Below are 10,262 nucleotides of genomic sequence, written 5' to 3'. Positions count from 1 at the left end.
CAGTAAGATGGCTCAATGATAAGGGTGCTCGGTTCCGATCCTGACAAAGTGAATTTGATCTCTGGGACTCACAAGATGGAAGAAAATAACCACCTCCCACAAGTTGTCCTTTGACCTCCACATGTGCATCCATACACATGTACACACACACAGACACACAGACACACAGACACACACACACGTACACACGCAGAAATATAATAAAAATAAATTATAAATCTTGGAAAGATACTGTGTACCATTTCTTATCTTTACTCTTACTGAAGAGAGACATCACATCACAGACGCTTGTCTAATTGAAATTCCAGGTGCTGTGCTGCATGCCTGCTTGTAGTCCCAGCTTCTGGGGAGACTGACTGGGGATAACTTGAGCCCAGGAACTTTGGGCCACATGATTAATGGTAGCATTAGCCTGTCTCAAAATAAAGAGACAAGTGCATGTATTTACTTATCAGAAGCCCATGAATTAGTTATTTTTACCACCTTTTCTTTTAATTGGTGATGAAACAGGTTGCAGGATTGTGAAATATTTACCTGAAATTGTAACTGGAAAGTGACAAGAACAGAACTTTTCTCTCTTTCTATAGAGACCAAATACAAGAGTTAAGCAAATTCTTGAGAACTTCAGCTCAAGATGAATGTCCAGATACTGTCAAACTCTCTAAAGTAGGAGACTTGCTTCTCAACATGTGGTGGTGGTGGTGGTGATGGTGGTGGTGGTGGTGATAGTGGTGGTGGTGGTGCTGATGGTGGTGGTGATGGCGGTGGCAGTGGCAGTAGTGGTAATGGTGGTTGTCGTGGTGGTAGTGGTGGTGGTGGTGGTGGTAGTGGTGGTGGTGGTGGAGGTAGTGGTGGTGGTGATGGTGGTGGTGGTGATGGTGGTAGTGGTGGTGGTGATGGTGGTGGTGGTGATGGTGGTGGTGGTGGTTGTGGTCATGGTGATGGTGGTGTTGGTGGTAGTGGTCATGGTGGTGGTGGTGGTGGTGGTAGTGGTATGCATGTGTATTTCATTCCTTGCCTGATGTTTCTTCTGGCTTCCTAATGGTAACTTCATTTAGGTGTGAGGACACCTTTCCACATCTGTGCTAGATTTTTGTCTGTCTTGAAATTTCAGGGGCCTTGGGCATGCTGTCACCACTGCTGTGAGTTCAAATGAGTAATGGCCAGGCTGTCTGGAAAACTCTTTTTCCTTCTGATCATTGTTACCCAAAGTACAACTTACTGAAGCAGTTAGTTCATATTATTTCTATTATTCAGTTTTCCAAGAGAAGAAATATCATAACATTTATGGTCTTAGTACATTACTGTTTATTACTTGACAGCAATAATGTTTTACTATGAACAGAAACACTTTTGAAATTATTTATTCAATATTTAAAGTGAGAGCGAGATATTTATATTGTGTTGCATAGTCTCTGTTGCTCATGAGTCCATCCCCAAATCCTCTTTGCACTAACTTTTGCATTATTTCTTACTAATATGTGCTACAGTTACTTGAGTTCATGTCTTCTCCCAGGGCCACATCATCATTGCATCCTTTGGTTGCTAGTTAAGAGACTGTCTCCCGGTCAATATATGGAAATTCTCTGTTGATAAATGGTGTACCTCTTTGCATCCAACAGAATATATTGGCCTTGCAGTCCAGTTTCTGCTCTTATCATGAATTGAGTCAGGGAAAGGGCATCCACATTCAAAGAGAAAGTAATCACACTATGTAATGTGTATAAAAAGATGAGCTAATGTCCTCATCAGTCATTCTTATTATGTCTAGACTTTCACTTAGTCTTTTCCCTTAAACTTAAGATTTGTATTATTCCAAAATAACATTTCAATCAAAGCTGTTGGTAGAGTTTCCAGAAAGGGAAGCATAGCATGTTATATTTCTTAAAGAACATGAAAAATAAAGGAGCTTAAAGTTTAAAACAGGAATCATACCTTTAGACAACTAACTGTACTACAGAAATGTTGTCATTTATAAAGAACACAAAGTATTAAACACCCCAACCAAATGCAAATAAATAAAAATTAAAGCAACCAATAGAGTAACAAACAAAAGAGAGTTTTTAAGAGAGAAAGTACAGATTGCCAATATTCAGCATCCTTAGCAATCAAGAAAATAATATTCAAACTACATTCAGATTCCATTTCACCCAGATGGGAACGGTATCACTAAGGAAAAAATAAATAAATAACAAATGCTTGTGATGAAATAGGGCAAAGAGAACACATATCTTTCTGCTAGGAATACATGGTATAGCCACTATGGAAAACAGTGTGGAGATTACACTAAAAATAGGGGCTAGGGAGATGACTCAGTGGTTAAGAGTACTGACTGCTCTTGAAGAGGACCCAGATTCGAATCCCAGCACCCACATGGCATCTAACAACCATATGTAACTCCAGTTCCTGGGCCACTTCTGACCTCTGCAGGTATTGCATAAAACAGGTGTACTCACATGCGTGCAGGTAATAGACTCATACACATAAAAATAACAGATATAAATAAAATTTAAAAACCTGAATATAGTATTCCCATATGGCCTGGCTATACCATTTCTGGGTATATACCCAAAGGATTCTAAGTCAACATACCAGAGTGATTCTTGCTCATTCACCTTTATAACACTATTTATTCACAATAGCCATGCTACAGAGTCAGCCTCAGTGTCCATCTGCTGAAGAACAGATAAAGACAATGTGGCAGATGTATTCAAATGGAGTTTTATTCAGCCATGTAGAAGAATTAAATCATGTATCCCATTTGGGAGAAAACTGACGCAACTGTGTATCATAATATCAAATGAGTTAAGTCAGGCACAGAAAGGTAATTACCATGCTTTATTTCATTTGTGGGCTTTAGACTTCTTAAATCCAATTATCATATATAAAAATATGACAGGAAGATGGAAGGGAGATGAGAAGCAAAGATGAGGCAAGGAGAGGGGGACAGTGAAGATGAATAGTGGGAGGGAAGGGCAGGGATAAATATGATCAGCTTACATGACTTAGTTGAAATAGACTCTCATGTGAAATCCACAAGCATGTAAAATGATTATACAGCAAGTAAACTATTGGAAGAAAGATTCAGGAAATCGTTTTCTATTCATAGCTTATTAACAGTTTGTTAGTTTGGGGGCTGGAGAGGTCGCTCAGAGGTTAATAACACTGACTGTTCTTGCAGAAGACTTGGGTTCAAATCCCAGCACCCACATGGCAGCTAACAAATGTCCATAACTCCAGTTCCAGGGGATCCAACTCCCTCTTCTGTCCTCATTGGGCATTGTGTGACACAAGTGCACTTACATCAATTCAAGCAACACATGCATGTACATAAAATAAAAATAAATAAAATTTAAAAAGACTCTTTACTTCTTAATTATAGATTTACATTGAATTTCAGTTTAGTTAAAAAATATGCAACTGGCCTGGCATGGTGGTGCATGCCTTTAAACCCAGCACTTGAGAGGCAGAGGCAGGCAGATCTCTGTGAATTCAAGGCCAGCCTGGTCTACATAGTGAGTCCCAGGACAGCTGGGGCTACAGGGAGACTGTTCAATGCCACAATTTTGTCTTACTGAGTGAGCAGGAGTCGTGTTCACGCTGTCAACATTGTTGCGAGCCACAAACCTAGCCATGGAACTATTATTGAAAAATCATTACTGTGGTGTGAGGGAGAGTAGATCTTCTTTAATGAGGTGACGGTAGATAGGCTGACTGAGATTCCAGTGGCTGAACTTGCATGAGGGACATCCGGATACAAATGCTGGACTGGATAAGACTTAACATATATGACAGAATACCTGGAATCTGGTGGAGAGGCTATAGGGGTGCAGGGAGAGGGGCTTTAAATTTGATTCAGATGTATTATATGAAATACTCAAAAACTCAATAAAAATTGGAGAAGAAAAATTGTAACTGTGATGAGTTAGAAATATAGATCTTTGTAGTATTAATCCTGCACTTAATTTCTAAATATACTCAAAATTATCTGTTAAAAATAATTCAATGGCAGGCATGGTGGCACATCCTTTGATCCCAGTACTTAGGAGGCAGGAGGCAAAGGCAGGCTGATCTCTGTGAGTTCAAGGCCAGCCTGGTCTACATAGTGAGTTCTAGGTCAGCTGGGGCTACAGAGAGACCTGTCTCAAAAAGCCCTAAAATAAAAATAAAAATAATTCAATTAATCTTTATTATTTTGGGCAGCATCAATAAGAGTGAAGCTCAGGGCAATTCCATGCATTGTAGACTTGTATAGCTTATATGTCACTTTTCTAGCAGATACCAAAAAAAAATCATGAAGAAATATCACCATTAAAATTTTTCTGGATAGTCATTTTTTAAATTCAATCAACACATGTGTGTGTGTGTGTGTGTGTGTGTGCAATTTTCACATTTAAATTATCTTTTTCATCTGAATGTTAGAAGTAATTTTATTCATAATATCACTAGGAACATACCGAGCTAATGCATTCATTGTTGAATAGATAAAAGATATTATATACCATAGAGCATAATATTATCCATCAAGAACACCAATGAATATTGATATCTTATGCAATATTTATGTCCCCTAGAAAGCTATGTTCATTCTGTAAGGCTGGTCATTAAGCCTATGGTGATCTAATCTCCCTCACAAAAAGTTCAGAAGGAATGCTGTCTACACAGAAAATTGAATAAGGTTTGTGAGGGTTTGCATGATAGGAAGGTGGAGACCCGCCTGCTAATGATCACAGAGCATCATCTTGTCTTGAATGTTCTAAAATTGACTCTGGCGATGACTGCAGGCATAAGAGACAACATAGAAAAAATCACTGATTACACAATTTAAAAGTGTGAATTATTGAGTATGTATATTATTTCTCAGCAAATATTTCCTCCAAAAATGCATTAGGAACTGTAATCCACCCTCTTTAGTACATAAAGAACATACATCTAGGGCTTCTCAGGTGCCTGCTACCAAGACTGAAGAATGGAATTCATTTCACGGGACTCAGATGGTGGATGGACAGTACAGATTCCTGAAAGGTATCTTCTGACTTCCACACACATGCTGTGATTCCAAAACATCCACCTTACCTAGGAGACACAACATCAATAAATACATGTACTAGAAATAAATAAAACAGAATCAATATATATTCAATTGATAAATAAACTTTCATTTATTTATTTTTAATTTTATGTCCATGAGTTGTTTGCTTGTATGTATGTATATAAGTGCACCTGTGTGCAATGTCTGCAGAGGGTGAAGAGGGAGTTGGTCCCCTGGAAATGAAGTTATGACCTCTGTTAGCCACCTTGTGGGTGCTGGGAACCACACCTGGGTCTGCTTCAAGAGTAGCCAATGCTCTTAATGCTCTTAATGCTGAGCCATCTCTCTAACCATGTTAAGTAAATTATTTTATTTTTCTTTATCAGTGAAAATAAGAACTTGTTTTCTTCGGTGTATTTTATCTTTTTAAATTTCAGTGTTTCCTAACAAACTCTTTAAGAAATTGTCAACCAAAAATGTCCTTGTAGTAAGAGACCCTGTGTTCTCCATTTACTATTAAAAAAGAGGAGGAAGAGGAGGAGGAGGAAGAGGAGGAAGAAGAAGAGGAGGAGGACAGAGAGGAGGAGGAGGGAGAGGAGAGGAAGAGGAGGAGAGGTACAGGGAGAGGAAGGAGAGGGGGAAGGAATTTCAATATAAGCATAGTTCAACTGACACCCAGATTATAACCTGATGTTGAGCCAAGTTAACTATACAAGATTATCAACAAAGACCAAGAGAAACTCTCTCTCTCTTTCTTCTTTCTTTCTTTCTTTCTTTCTTTCTTTCTTTCTTTCTTTCTTTCTTTCCTTCTTTCATTCTTTCGTCTATGTATCTATCATCTATTTATAACTTTAAGCTGATGAAATTTGACCTAATTTGTTAGATAGCATTAGACAAGTAATACAAGCCAACCACTTCCACCAAAGACCAAATCTCAACCTGATATTGCAAAAGTGAATCAAATTAGTATTTTCTTTAATGGGATTTCCAAAGAGATTATCGTTGAGATATCTGCATTGTATAACTATCCAATAGATGAAACATTCAAAGGCAAAATCAATCGGTCTTGTCCTTGGTCTGAATTCCTTGATTTGATTTTCTTGCTTGGATTGCCTTGAGGCTGTGTGAACTGAAAAAGATGAAAGGCAAAAAGTACCAAAAGCTCTCATCTAGATCAGAGCATCCTCTGTGTCGCAGAAGGGAAACCAGGAAGGTTAACTGACCCCGACGACACAGAGTTCATGCACATAGAAGGTTGGAGGAGTCAGAAAAGCTCTTCTACTCACCCTTCTGTTATGAGAACTTATCTTTGAATCTTGAATCTCTCTTAAACATCCTCAATTAAAGTGCAGATATGGTACTCCACTCCAGTGGATGGATCTATATGGAAGTACATTGGGGTGCAAAAATCATACTCTATAGACAATATATATGTATGTGTGTGTGTGTGTGTGTGTTTGAAAGTTCATTAAAATGGGTGGATGCAGTGGGGACAGATGTGGAGAGGGGAGGATATCTAAATGCCATAAACTATATTGTATCAAAATTCAATAAAAAGATTAGTAAGTATGTTCGTAGAGAGAATATTTATGATTTTCCAAAAAGTGCAAATGTTCCTCAGGAAGATTTTATTGTACTCTGTTACAATGTCTAAGAAATATACCTATGAGGACTATATTATAGTATAGAATACCTAATATCTAAGTAGAAAATCCCAGGGATGAGTCATCAGATGATTCTAGGACAAATCAGTGGTAGCGGCAGGTATACAGTCACCTCCCTACAAGTTGAGTCTCTGAGCTAAGGACAGTAATCAACACTGAGAGCACACAAACTGTAATGAGATCCAGTAACTTCCAAGTATGCTGATGTGAAATTTTGCTGCTACACAAGACAGCAAACATGCATTCAAATTAAATTCAAATTTGAGAGCTCATGAATCATCCTTTATGGCTGGCTCATTCCTTTTAAACTCATTTGCTGCCCAATGCAGAGATGCAGAGGACTGAGAGAAATGGAAGATATTGCAGCATTGACTGTTTTACCCACAGACAGATCATGCAGATTTAGGTTTCTATAAGAAGAAAAGGCACGTTGTCTCACTTATAACTTCTCTGTTCACAAGATTAATTCAAACAAATGCCTGTGTGAGTTCTTTACTCTTTTATTGCTGATAAATACTTGCAGCCATACAATACACAGTATACTTTGTATATTATTCCCATGACTGGCTACCAAATATCTCTACACTATCATTTTCTAAAACCCCAGAGCAGCTGCTTGTTAGATGAATTATGATTTTTGCAATCCAGATAATTATTCCAAAGTAGCTGTCTATTAAAAATTTCCAATATATGGCATTCTATAATATGACTATCTCTCCATAAACACAGTCTTAATAGTCTGACTTTAATTGATGTGCTTCATTAAGTAGCACAATAATTTCACTCTGTGGACTCAATGTTCCAGTTGGATTTGGGAATGAGTGCTAAGAAATAAGATTAGGAATCAAACTTCAGTTTCTTTGAGAAACTTCTACTATATATCTCAAAGGACATTAATCCACTCAGGAAGCCATTTGTTTCTTCATGGAAAAGTGTTTTCTTGGAAATAAACACTGGTTATATTTTATGAGGAAAATGGCCCTCTCTATGTATACCAGGCTGACCAAAAACTCACAGTGATCGACCTGCTTCTACTTCCCAAGCACTGGTGTTAAAGGTGTGTACCACCACGCTGGGCCTAATAACCTAAAGGCTTAGTTTGCACTATGTAGTTATTGGAAGGTGATGGAATCTAAGAGGTGTGGTTTTACTGGTAGTCTTCCAGTCTGGGGACATACTCTTGGGGATTTTGAGATCCTCTTTCCTTCCTTGCTCTTTTGCATGCCCTAGCCACATGCAATTTTGCTCCATTTTGCCACCATGATGCTGTGCCCAAACACAGATCCAGGTATAATGTGGCCAATAGATCATCAACCAAATTCTTCAAAATTGTGAGTCCAAACAAACATCCATTTTTTCATTTTATCATGTAAACCATTTAGTGTGTATAGAAATGTGAAGTCAAGCATCACGTTTCTATATTTGTTAGCTTTTCATCTCTGTGATGAACATACCAGATAGGAGCTACCTAGTGCCTCAAGGTTTGAGGAGTTCATCCGTCATGACAGGGTGGGCATGGCAAGGTGGAGCAATACATTTCAGGGTGTTCAGGAAGCAACGAAACTGAATATAGGAAAGTTCTGAGACAAATGCAATCTCAAATGACACTCCAACGGCAAATTATTTCCTCCAACAGTGCACAATTTCCTCGAACTAGGCTCTATGTCTTACCTTTGACCACTTCCCTACAGCAACCTCAAGTTACCAATACATTGCAGTATAAATTTATTGATAATTGAGCTCACATGATCCAATTTTCTCTAGAAACACATCCACACACATAACCAAGGGGTCATTTATTTATTCCTTGGGAATTTCTTAAGCCAATCAAGATTAACCTCCACAAGTCTACCCTCTTGTCAGCCTCAAACATAAACACATCTCCTTCAATCATAAAAATATCCTAAAATCTATCCATTCATCACTCAAACAAATAAATGAAAACTATACTAGCTAGTATAAGTGAGGTAATATTTGGTTTAAAATAATACAAATTATCATAGTGCTCAGAGTAATAAACCCCAAGAAGTGAATGAGATTAAAGTTACAATCTTCATAACAAAGATGTTAAATGTATATTTCCCTCATATGATGGCTGCTAAGTAGGTGTTGGGTGAAAACATAAACAAATAGTCTCCTCTGAAAATCTGTAAAACCAAGATATCACACTAGTTCCTGCTCTGAAATATTACATCTGAGGACATTCAGAATAATATCAAATGAAAAGTTTAATTTATTCTTCATTAATGCTGCCCTCAATATTTTGAACAGATATTAAAGGGAGGTTTAACATAAATTAGTCTCAGATTATGTCTAAGTCCTAGTAACCCAGACCAGAGAGGACTTCTGTTCTCCTAGAAGAATGCAATTTTAACTCAAGCCTCCAGAAAAACAAATAGAACAAATTCCAAAAGATATATACTCAGATTAAAAGTACATTTTGAAGGAAGCAAACTAAGCACTTAAATACTATCAACTTTTGAAGTGAATCAGAAATTCAAACACTTGATATACTGGAATAATCAGTCACTTAATACAAAAGAAGCTAATTGAACCTGCTTAAAATGGTGGGAAACTTGAAAATGTGACCATGAAACAACATAGTTTAAAGCCTTAGTATTCAGACATCAAACAGAACAAAAAACAAAAATAATTCAATAATTTAACTTCTTATAAAGAGTTATACATATTAGTCACAAAAGACTCCTGCAACATAACAGGGAGTAGGCTGTTTCTTTTATACTTGTTGAGATAATTTGGTGCACATTTGAGGTTGTGTTTGTTTCTGCTAGATATTATATGAAGAAATTCCAACTTCACATGTTCAGTAGATCTAAATGTGAAAGACAGAGCAATAACATTTAAAGAAAATAAGAGAATATATAAACTGTGCTCAGACTGTGAATGATTTTTAAAATAAGATATGAAAAGCTCTATCTCTAATGAAAGGTTTGATACATTACTGCCCTGAAGAAAGTTTAGTAGCAAAAGTCTATCGTGAGATGTAAGGACAAGAGAAACTAGTTAAAAGTTTTCACAGAGCATATATACAACAATGAACTCATAGGAAGTAAATGAAAAAATACTATAGATTAGCAAGGAAAATGCACAACAAAGCAAATTTGTGAAAGGACTAAAAGCTCAAACAGGCATTTCCAAGTATAGTATGTACATTAGCCATAAATAAGGAAAGGTGTGAAATATCATAAATTAAGATCATAACCTTCATGGGTGTTTAACAGACATACTTTGAGGCCTATAATAATTTGGCCAGAGGGACATAAAGGACAGTTTTTGCTCTTTGCCCTCCTAGGTTGACTAGTTCCAGGGGACTATGAGCATCTCTCAAAATGTCCTATAATGGTGGTGGGTCACCTGTCCTCTTGATCAAGGAGGCCGAGGAGACTTGAACCAGGGTCCAGTCTACAAAGAGGAGCATCAACATAGAGGAATCACTTCCCTCATGCTTCCAAGTGAAGCCAACCGTGGTCGAGCAGGACCTTTGACTTATCTTCACATAGGTGGAACTGGTAAAAGAAAGGAGCCAGGGGCTCCTCCCAAGCCCA

The sequence above is a fragment of the Nannospalax galili genome, unplaced genomic scaffold (assembly GCF_000622305.1).
Source record: "Nannospalax galili isolate Female #2095 unplaced genomic scaffold, S.galili_v1.0 scaffold329, whole genome shotgun sequence".
NCBI lineage: Eukaryota > Metazoa > Chordata > Mammalia > Rodentia > Spalacidae > Nannospalax > Nannospalax galili.
The sequence above is the reverse complement of the archived record's forward strand: the minus strand, read 5'-3'. Positions refer to the sequence as shown.